At 45.1% G+C, this 10,317-nt stretch overlaps 1 long non-coding RNA gene across 1 annotated transcript in view; it reads right to left on the bottom strand.

Annotated features, from left to right (window-relative positions):
• Nucleotides 1–1,084: 1,084 nt before the first annotated feature.
• Nucleotides 1,085–10,317, bottom strand: part of LOC132388849 (uncharacterized) — a 111,644-nt gene continuing 102,411 nt past the window's right edge. Inside the window, exon 3 of the long non-coding RNA XR_009510357.1 lies at nt 1,085–1,708. This is a non-coding gene — a long non-coding RNA (uncharacterized LOC132388849). The remainder of the gene's footprint in view (nt 1,709–10,317) is intronic.

The raw sequence follows: 10,317 nt of genomic DNA, 5'->3' as shown, positions 1-10,317 counted from the left end.
TGCCCTCTGTTATGGCTACACCCACCATAGGAAAAGGCCTCTCCTCATCCACCCTATCCGGACCTTTCCACATTCGGTGGGTTTCAGTGAGATTCAAGATTCAGGATGAGGTTTATTACAACAGGCATTTGGCTTGAAATTTGTTGACAGCAGCAGCAGTTCAATGCAATTCATATTCTGGCATAGATAATAATAATAAATGAATTAAAACAATAATCAAACAGCAGTTCAATGCAATTCATATTCTGGCATAGATAATAATAAACTAATTAAAACAGTAATCAACAAGTAAATCAATTATGTGTGATGAATAGTTTATTAAAATGTGTAAAAACAGAAATACTGTATATTGAAGAGTGTCCAAAGCTTTCAAAGTCCATTCAGGAATCGGATGGCAGAGGGGAAGAAGCTTTTCCTGAATCACTGAGTGTGCGCCTTCAGGCTTCTGTATCTCCTACCTGATGGTAACAGTGAGGAAAGGGCATGTCCTGGGTGCTGAAGGTCCTTTATAATGGACGCTGCCTTTCTGTGATACCGCTTCCTAAAGATGTCCTGGATGCTTTGTAGTCTCGTACCCAAGATGGAGGTGACGAGATTTACAGCCTTCTGCAGCTTCTGAACACCCTCCACCCACATTTACTAAACATAAGTCAGTGCAGGAGTACAGGCCCAAAGCTGGCAAACGCTTCTCGTACTTAACCCCTTCATTCCCGGAATCATCTTCTTGAAGATCCTCTGGACTCTCTCCAATGACAACGCACATTTTCTAAGATAGAAGTCCCACATACTCTAACTCTAACAGAATGTTACCCTTCATTGGTAGAGGGATTGAATTCAAGAGCAGGGAGGTAATGCTGCCACTATACAGGGTACCGGTGAGGCCGCACCTGGAGTACTGTGTGCAGTTCTGGTCTCCGTACACGAGGAAGGATAGACAGTACTGGCTTTGGAGGCAATGCAGAGAAGGTGAACCAGTTTGATTCCAGGGATGAGGGGGTTAACCTATGAGGAGGGATTGAGTCGCCTGGGACTTTTCTCTCTGGGGTTCAGAAGAATGAGAGGGAATCATAGAAATACCCAGAATTTTGAAAGGGATAGATAAGATAGAAGTAGGAAAGTTGTTTCCATTGGTAGATGAGACTAGAACTTGGGGACATTGCCTCAAGATTCAGGAGAGAAGAGTTAGGGCGGAGATGAGGAGAAACTGTTTTTCCCAGAGAGTGCTGAATCTGTGGAATTCTCTGTCCAGGGAAGCAGTTGAGGTTTCCTCACGAAGTATATTTAAGATACAGTTAGATAGGTTTTTGCAGAATAAGGTAATTAATGGTTATAGGGAAAAGGCTGGTAGATGGAGCTGAGTTCAGCCATGATTTTATTGAATGGCGGGGCAGGCTCAATGGGCCAATGGCCGACTCCTGCTCCCATTTCTTATGTTCTGACGTGTGGCCTGAGTAGTCTCTTATAAAGTAACAGCATTATCTCCTTGCTAGTATATTCTACTTCACTTTAAATAAAGCCAGCATTGCAGTTGCCTTCGTTACCATAGACTCAACCCGTAAACTAATCTTCTGGGAGTCTTGCCCAAGGTCCTGGTGGCGTAGTGACGTCAGCGCCGGACTCCGTAACGGAGGTCCCTGGGTTCGAATACAGTCGCTCCCTTGTACGCTTTCCATCCGTGCCGGATTGAGTGTTGAGCTCGCAATTCGACCTCATCAAATAAAGAAAGATACTGTGAAATGTCTGTGTGAGGAGTAGCGCCCCACACAACCTTCCGATCCGCGCCTTGTAAGGCACGAAAATGCCCGACGCTGCCCTGAGTCAGTCCTGAGTGTCGACGACGTCATCATCATCATCATCATCATCATCATCATCATCATCATCACATTTCCTTCTGTACATCTGGTTTGAACCTTCTCCCCAATCAGATGATAGTTCACCATTGTTCCTTTTGCCAAAATGCTTTATTGTACATTTCCCAGTTTTGTATTCCATTTGCCCGTTCCTCAAACTTGTGTCCTGCTGCAATCGTATTGCACCCTCAGCACCACCATCGCCTCCACCTATCTTTGTATCATCCGCAAACCTTGTCACAAAGCCATCAGTTCCATTATCCAAGTCACTGACAAACAATGTGAAAAGTAGCGGTCCGAATACTGACCCCTGAAGACCACTAATCACTGCTGGCCAACCAGAAAAGGCCCCTTTTATTCCCACTCGCTGCCTCTTGGCTGTCAGCCATTCCTCTGTCCATGCCAGTATTACTTCTGACTTTTATCCTGTTAAGCAGTTTCATGTGTGACACCTTATCGGAAGCTTTCTGAAAATCCAAGTAAATGATATCCACTGCCTCTCGTTTGTCCATCCTGCTTATGACTTCCTCGAAGATCTGTAACAGACTTGTCAGGCAAGATTTCCCTGTATAGAACCAAGCTGGCTTTGACATTATATCATTAGTCTCCTAGTACACCAAAACCTCAACTGTTATCATGACTCCACACTTTCCCAGCCACTGAGGTTAGGCTAACTGGACTATAATTTGCTTTACTTTGCCTTCCTCCCTTCCCAAAGAGTGGATTGGCATTTGCAATCTTCCTGTCCTCCGGGACCATGCCAGAATCAAGTGATTCTTGACGTGTCATGACCAATGCATCTGTTATCTCTCCAGCAACCTCTCTCAGGACTCTGGGATGAAGTCCATCTGGTCCAGGTGACTTATCCACTTCAAGAACCTGTGTTGCCTCAAACGTTTTCCTTTGTAATAGCAATGGCACTCACTCCTGTTCCCTGACACTCATAGATCTCTGGCACACTGGTGGTGTCTTCCACGGACAAGACGGATGCAAAGTACCTATCAAGTTAGTCTACCATCTCTTCCCCATTTGTACCCCATGAGCATCATTTTCCAGTGGTCCAATATCAACTCGCGCCTCCCTTTCGTATATTTTATAACCGGTTGATATTATTGTATAGTTTGCTGTCTTATTTCACCTTTCCCCTTACAGCTTTTATTTTTAACTTGCCTGTTGTTGGATGTTAAAAGCTACCCAATTATCCAACCTACTACTCACTTTTGCTACCTTATATGCTTGTATACAGTTCTTAACTTCCTTTGTCAGCCACGATAGCCTAGCCCCGCTGTTTGAGAACTACGTCTGTGGAATATATCTATCCTGCACATTATGAACTATTCCCAGAAACGTCAGCCATTTCTGCTCTGGCATCATCTCCACAACCATCCTTTTTCAATCCACCTGGGGAATCACCTTTCTCATGCCTCTGTAATTCACTTTCATTCCATTGAGATATTACACATGTGACCTGTGCTTCTCCCTCACAAATTGCAGTAGGACTTCAATCATATTATGATCACTGCCTTCTAATGGTTCCTTTACATTAACCTGCCTAATAAGATCTGGGTTATTACACAACACCCAATGTAAGATAGCAGTTCCCCGAGTAGGCTCAACCATCAGCTGCTCTAAAAAGCCATTTCGTTTGCATTCAATACATCCCCTCTTTTGCGATCTCACGCCAATCTGACTTTCCCGATCCTCCTGCAGATTGAAGTCACCCACTACAGTTGTGTCATTAAATTTATTACGTAAATGCCAAACATTCAGCAGTACCTGGGGCAGAAGTGAGGATACATGCTTTTACCAAGGAGAGAAGGTGTTTTTGAAGCTGAAAGGCCTGAAGGTAGATAAGACACCGCAGAGTTCAGAAAGAGGTAGCTGAAGAGATTGTGAAGGCATTAGAGTCATAAAACACTACAACACAGAAAATGCCATTCGGCCAGTCTAGTCCGTGCTAAAGCATTAATCTTCCGAGTTCCAATAACTTCCACCTGGACCATCGCCCTCCATATGCTTCTCATCCAGTGACTTAAGCAAACTTCTCTTAAAGATTACAATCGTCCCTGCCACTTGCTCAGCAGCTCGGTGCACACTCTCCCCGCCTCTGAATGAAGAAGTTCCCCCTTAGTTTTCTCTTCAAGTGATGAGTAATGATCTATCACAAATCACTAGATTTTGGAACGGTTCTGGTGGACCAGAAATTTGCAAATGTCACTCCACAATTTAAGAGGAAAATTATTGGACAGTTATTATTGTTGGACAGTTATTATTATTGGACAGTCTGACCTTAGTGGTCAGGAAGATGTTAGAGTGTACTAAGAGTGTGTTTTTTGGGTACTGTAATTGGGGAAACATGATGAAGTAGGCCAAAGTCAGCCGGATTCATTCGAGGAAATCTTGACTGACAAATCTCTTGGAATACTTTGCGGAAATAACAGGAAAGATAGATAAAGCAGAGGCAGTGTATGTTGTTTGCTTGGATTTTCAGATGATCTTCAACAAGGTACCCCATGCAAGGCTTATTGAGAAAGTAAGGAGGCATGGGATCCAAGGACACATTGCTTTGTGCATCCAGAGCTGCCTTGCTCACAGAAGACAAAGAGTGGTTGTATACTGGTCATATTCTGCATGGAGGTCGGTGACGAGTGGTCTGCCTCAGGGATCGGTTCTGGGACCCCTACCCTTCGTGACTTTAATAAATGACCTGGATGAGGAAGTGGAGGTACGGGTTAGTAAATTTGCTGATGACACAAAGGTTGGGTTAGGTTGCAGGGGGATATTGATAGTCTGCAAACCTGGGCTGAGAAGCGGCAAATGGAGTTCAACCCAAAGAAGTGTGATGTGGTTCATTTGCTTCGGTCAAACATGATAGCATATAGTATTAATGGTAGGCCTCTTGGCAGTGTGGAGGAACAGAGGGATCTTGGGGACAGAGTCCACAGGACACTCAAAGCTGCTATGTAGGTTGACTCTGTGGTTAAGAAGCCATACTGTGCGTTGGCCTTAATCATCCGCAGGCTTGAGTTTAAAAGCCGATATGTAATGTTGCAGCTATGTAGGACTTTGGTCAGACCCCACTTGGAGTACTGTGCTCAGTCCTGGTCGCCAAACTACAGGAAGGATGTGGAATCCATAGAAAGGGTGCTGAGATTTACGAGGATGCTGTTTGGATAGGGATAGGTTGAGTGAACTCAGTCTTTTCTCCTTGGAGTGATGGAGGATAAGAGGTGTCCTGATAAAGGTGTTCATGAAAATGAGAGACATTGATCGTGTGGATAGTTAGAGGCTTTTTCCCAGGGCTGAAAGTGCTAGCACGAGAGGGCATAGTTTGAAGATGCTTGGAAGTAGGTACGGAGGAGATGTCAGGGGTATGTTTTTTTTACATAGAGAGTGGTGAGTGGTTGGAATGGGCTGCCGGCAATGATGGTAGAGGCGGACATGATAGGGTCTTTTAAGAGACTCCTGGATAGGTACACGGAGCTTAGAAAAATAGAGAACTGTAGGTAACCCTTGGCATTTCTAGAGCAAAGACATGTTTGGCATAGCTTTGTGAGCCACAGGGCCTGTAACGTGCCGCAGGTTTTCTATGTTTCTATGTTTCTAAGGTGCTGCACGTGAGGCTGCTTAACAGGATCACAGCTCATGGAATTACAGGAAAGAAACTTGTACTGACAAGGGAGAAAGAGTCAGAATAATGTGGGCAATTCTGTTTTGCTGTCGGTAACAAATGCTGTTCTGTAGGGGTCAGTATTGAGACCGCATAGTTTCATGTTAAATCTGAATGATATGGATGACGGCATTGATACCTTGGCGACGAACATTGCTGTTGATACAAAGATAGGTATGGGACAGGAGCAAAGCGGGAGTCTACAGAAGGACGTCGATAGGTCTGGGGAATGCCAGCAAAGTAGCAGTTGAAATACAGTGTATGCAAGTCATGTACATTTGGTAGAAGTAATTGGGCGTAGAAAAAAAAATAAATGGGAGAAGCTTGAAAAAATTAGAGATGCATAAGTGCTTGTAAGTCCTTGAGCAAGAGGCCCTAAAGATTTGCTTGTAGATTGAGTTGATTAAGGATGACAACTGCAATGTTAGCAATGTAAGAGCAAGGATGCGATACTATAGCTTTATAACGCATTGGGCAGATCACTGTTGGTGTATTGTGAGCAGATTCCGACCTGTACTTCCGACTTATTATCTGAGCAAAAGATGTGTTCGTATTGGAGTGGGTCTGGAGAAGTGTCAAAGAATGATTCCAGGAAGACCAAGAGTGGATGACCTGGATGAGGAAGTACGTGGGAAGGGATTCACTCAGTCATCCAACCTACAGAAATTTATCAATATTCACTGCTGCTGATTTCCACACACAAATAAATCAAAAGGGATATGCCCAATCAAATAAATAATTAATCGATCAATAGCCCCCAAACAACACGGCCCAGCCGGACACATAACAGGGAACTTTAACATCTCACAACACTGGATTCAGTAATGAAACCCGTGATTAATGTTCTTGTCCCTCTGAAATCATAAGAAACGCACATTGAGGTGCATTTTAATACGAGCGCTTCCCCACAGGTGATGTCACACAGACCCCCCTCGTGGCTGACGTCACGCATGGGCTTCACACACCGGGATCTGCCCTTACGTGCACAGTGTCTTACGTCATCCATGCGCTGCTGAGCTCGAGCTTTATCAGTTTAATAGCTGGGCTAATAGTCACGTGACCAGCCGTCCCCCACAGCTGTCAACAGAGGATTCGGGGGCTGCGCTATTCCCTCTGGTGCAAAGCGATGTCAATCACTTGTTACCACCAGTCGCAGTGGTGGACAAGTCCAGAGGGTGTTACCCCCGCTGAGTTAGCCTCCTCTCCGGCCTCAAACTCCACATCACACCGGAGTAAATGTCCGTTTTTTGATTTATTTCCATTTCCCTCCAAGGGAAGTTGGGGTGTTTGTGAAGCGTCTGCTGCGGCCGGAGTCTGATGTGTCGCCGAGAGGTAGGAGGAGACCACTCGGCCCATCGGTATGATGCCAGTTCCCTGGGGAGGGAGAGGAGGGATTTTATTGAATGGAAAAAGATAGTGTGAGAGGGGGCGGACAATATGTTTGTCCCGGTGGAAATCTGTGGAAATATCTGAGCCCACAGTGGTGGCGAACAGAGGGATTCACATTGGGGGGAGGGGGAAACACTAGCAGACGGTTGACCTGCAAGTGGGCCAATGACGGGGGTAGGAGGTGAGTGTTTGGGGCAACACAGGGCTGCTGAAGATGAACATTTTTTGCACAGATGATTAACCAAGTGGTTAGAGAGTATTTGTTATAGAGTGTGCAATGAAGTTTCAACAGACTCATCCCTGAAATGGTTGGGTCATCATATGAAGAAAGATCAAATGTGATAACCCTTTCATTTAGGGAATCGAGGACAGAAGTGAACACATTGAAATGCCCAACATCATTACCGGTAGAAACAGGGATCACAGTCTCTGAAAAAGGGGGTGGAAGCCTATATTTTATAATAAAACCCCTATTGTTTTACCTTTACCTCCTCTCCCAATTTTATGGTTGCCTTGGTCCTTCACACCCCCTTACCTGTTTAAGATTCAGCCCATTAGCAGCAGTCAGCAATTCATTTTTTTTTTTGGCTTTTCGTAATGCCTCAGGGGTTGGCGCTTCCAGAAATTTATAAATGTCCATTGCTGCTGATTTCCACACACAAAAAAATCAAAAGGGATTTCTCCAATCAAACTGATAATTCATCGATCCAATAGCCACCAAATCCCAGACGCAGGCCCCAAATTTGTTATGAACCATAATGCTTTAGAACCAAGCCAGCAGCAATAGACTACACCTGGAGTCTGGTTTTGATGTTAAATCTGTCTTTATTAGAATCTACTTGTAATATTGCAACTTAAACAAGATAAACAGAAGTTAATAGTGTTACGTTTATAAATGTGTGTAAATATAACTCCCAAACTATTGAGCTCAGGGGAAACAAGGCTCGGAGTCTTGAGATGGTAAAGTATGAAAGTTCAGTTCAACTACAGAATAGGCGATAAGAGAGAGAGATTTGTAATCCAGGGTAAATGGCAAGAGAAGGCAAAAATGTCGATATTATGTAGATAATATGTAGATATATGTAGATATGTAAATATGTACATTCCCCAGGTTCCATGGTGGTAAAACGAAAGAACAGTCATTGCAGAATTTATCCGTCATCATTCCAAATCCACATACTGATTATCACCGAAAGTGACTTGTAACAAGGGGTATGTTTTCAAGTGAACTACCACACCACAGCCATTCAAGTGTTAACACATAAGTGGTCTCCACAGGATATCCCAAATCAGATCCACTCCTATGGATCAAACAATGTGACTTCCACACACTCGATGTACATGAATCGATAATTAACCCACCCTTGTGGGCATAGGAAACTTTTAAACAGTGACCCTTGGTCACTAGTTCCCTGGTTTCAATCCTTCCATTTTTCATCCTTCGTCTCCATTTGACTCTGAGTGTCTGTGTCCTCGGTTAAAGCTAAACAAGCGCGAGCGATGTAAACAGGCTGCAAGTCAGACTGATTCATCTTCTTAATGTCTCTCTCTTACAATGAGAGTCCACAGCAAAGGAAACCCAGGGATTCATTACAATGGCAAGTCCCCACTGTGAACTGACTGGTGTGCCAGTAGTTGTGATGACTGAGTGAATCCTATCCCACAGTCTAAGCAGGTGAATGGCTTTTCCCCAGCGTGAACTCGCTGATGATTCTGTAGGTGGGATGACTGAGTGAATCCCTTCCCACAGACTGAGCAGGTGTATGGGTTCTCCCCAGTATGAACTGACTGGTGTGGTGTAGTTTGGATGACCAAGTGAAACTCTACCCACAGTCTGGGCAGGTGAACGGCTTCTCCCCAGTGTGCACTCGCTGATGACTCTGTAGGTGGGATGACTGAGTGAATCCCTTCCCACAGACTGAGCAGATGAACGGTTTCTCCCCATTGTGAACTCGCTGGTGTACCAGTAGTTTGGATGATGCTGTGAATCCCTTCCCACAGACTGAGCAGGTGGACGGCTTCTCCCCAGTGTGAACTCGCTGATGTCTCTGTAGGTGGGATGACACAGTGAATCTCTTCCCACAGTCTGAGCAGGTGAATGGCTTCTCCCCAGTGTGAACTCGCTGATGACTCTGTAGGCTGGATGAATGAGTGAATCCCTTCCCACAGACTGTGCAGGTGAATGGCTTCTCCCCAGTGTGCACTCGCTGATGTACCAGTAGGGTTGATGACAGAGTGAATCCCTTCCCACAGACTGAGCAGGTGTATGGCTTCACCCCAGTATGAACTGACTGGTGTGCCAGTAGTTGGGATGACCGAGTGAAACTCTTCCCACAGACTGAGCAGGTGAATGGCTTCTCCCCAGTGTGAAATCGCTGATGTCTCTGCAGGTAGGATGACAGTATGAATCCCTTCCCACATTCTGAGCAGGTGAACAGCTTCTCCCCAGTGTGTACTCTCTGATGTCTCTGCAGGTCAGATGACTGAATGAACCCCTTCCCACAGACTGAGCAGGTGAATGGCCTCTCCCCAGTGTGAACTCGCTGATGATTCTGTACATGGGATGAATGAGTGAATCCCTTCCCACAGACAGAACAGGTGAATGGCCTCTCCCCAGTGTGAACTCGCTGATGACTCTGCAGGGCGGATGAATCAGTGAATCCCTTCCGACAGACTGAGCAGGTGAACAGCCTCTCCCCAGTGTGAACTCGCTGATGTCTCAGTAGGTGGGATGACTGAGTGAATCCCTTCCCACTGACTGAGCAGGTGAATGGCTTCTCCCCGGTATGAACTGACTGGTGTGCCAGTAGTCGGGATGACCGAGTGAAACTCTTCCCACAGTCTGAGCAGGTGAATCGCTTCTCCCCAGTGTGAACTTGCTGATGACTCTGTAGGTTGGATGACTGAGTGAATCTCTTCCCACAGTCTGAGCAGGAAGGATGGTTGATTGAATACCTTGCTCCACTTCTTAAATATCTAGACAGATACAGCAAAACTGGCGTGTCGTGTTTGAGATTCCTGGAGACAAATTCCTTCTCGTTTTTTATCCTGTAAAAGATTTACAAAATCCATCAATGGGTTTAGGACAACATTTCAGATGAGATTACTTGAGTTGCCAAGGTTTGATTTCGTATCACACTGTTACAGTGAGGTTAAACTCAAGTTGGAAGATAAATCATCTCCTGACTGGGCAGAGTGCTGGTATCTGGAATGATCATCAATTCCCATATGTGTTTCAAGTTCCAACTCCTTCAAGTGCAGGGTTACAAACTGCATCTGGCTGTGCATCTTGTAAGGGAGGGCATCAGGGACACTACAAGTCTCCCCATCTTTCCTCCAATACCCCCTCTAACTTGTAATAACCAGTGTGTACATAAATCGTGCAATGTGTAATTTTTTTTTACCCAT

This window comes from Hypanus sabinus, unplaced genomic scaffold (assembly GCF_030144855.1).
Source record: "Hypanus sabinus isolate sHypSab1 unplaced genomic scaffold, sHypSab1.hap1 scaffold_424, whole genome shotgun sequence".
NCBI classification, from domain to species: domain Eukaryota; kingdom Metazoa; phylum Chordata; class Chondrichthyes; order Myliobatiformes; family Dasyatidae; genus Hypanus; species Hypanus sabinus.
The sequence above is the reverse complement of the archived record's forward strand: the minus strand, read 5'-3'. Positions and strand labels throughout refer to the sequence as shown.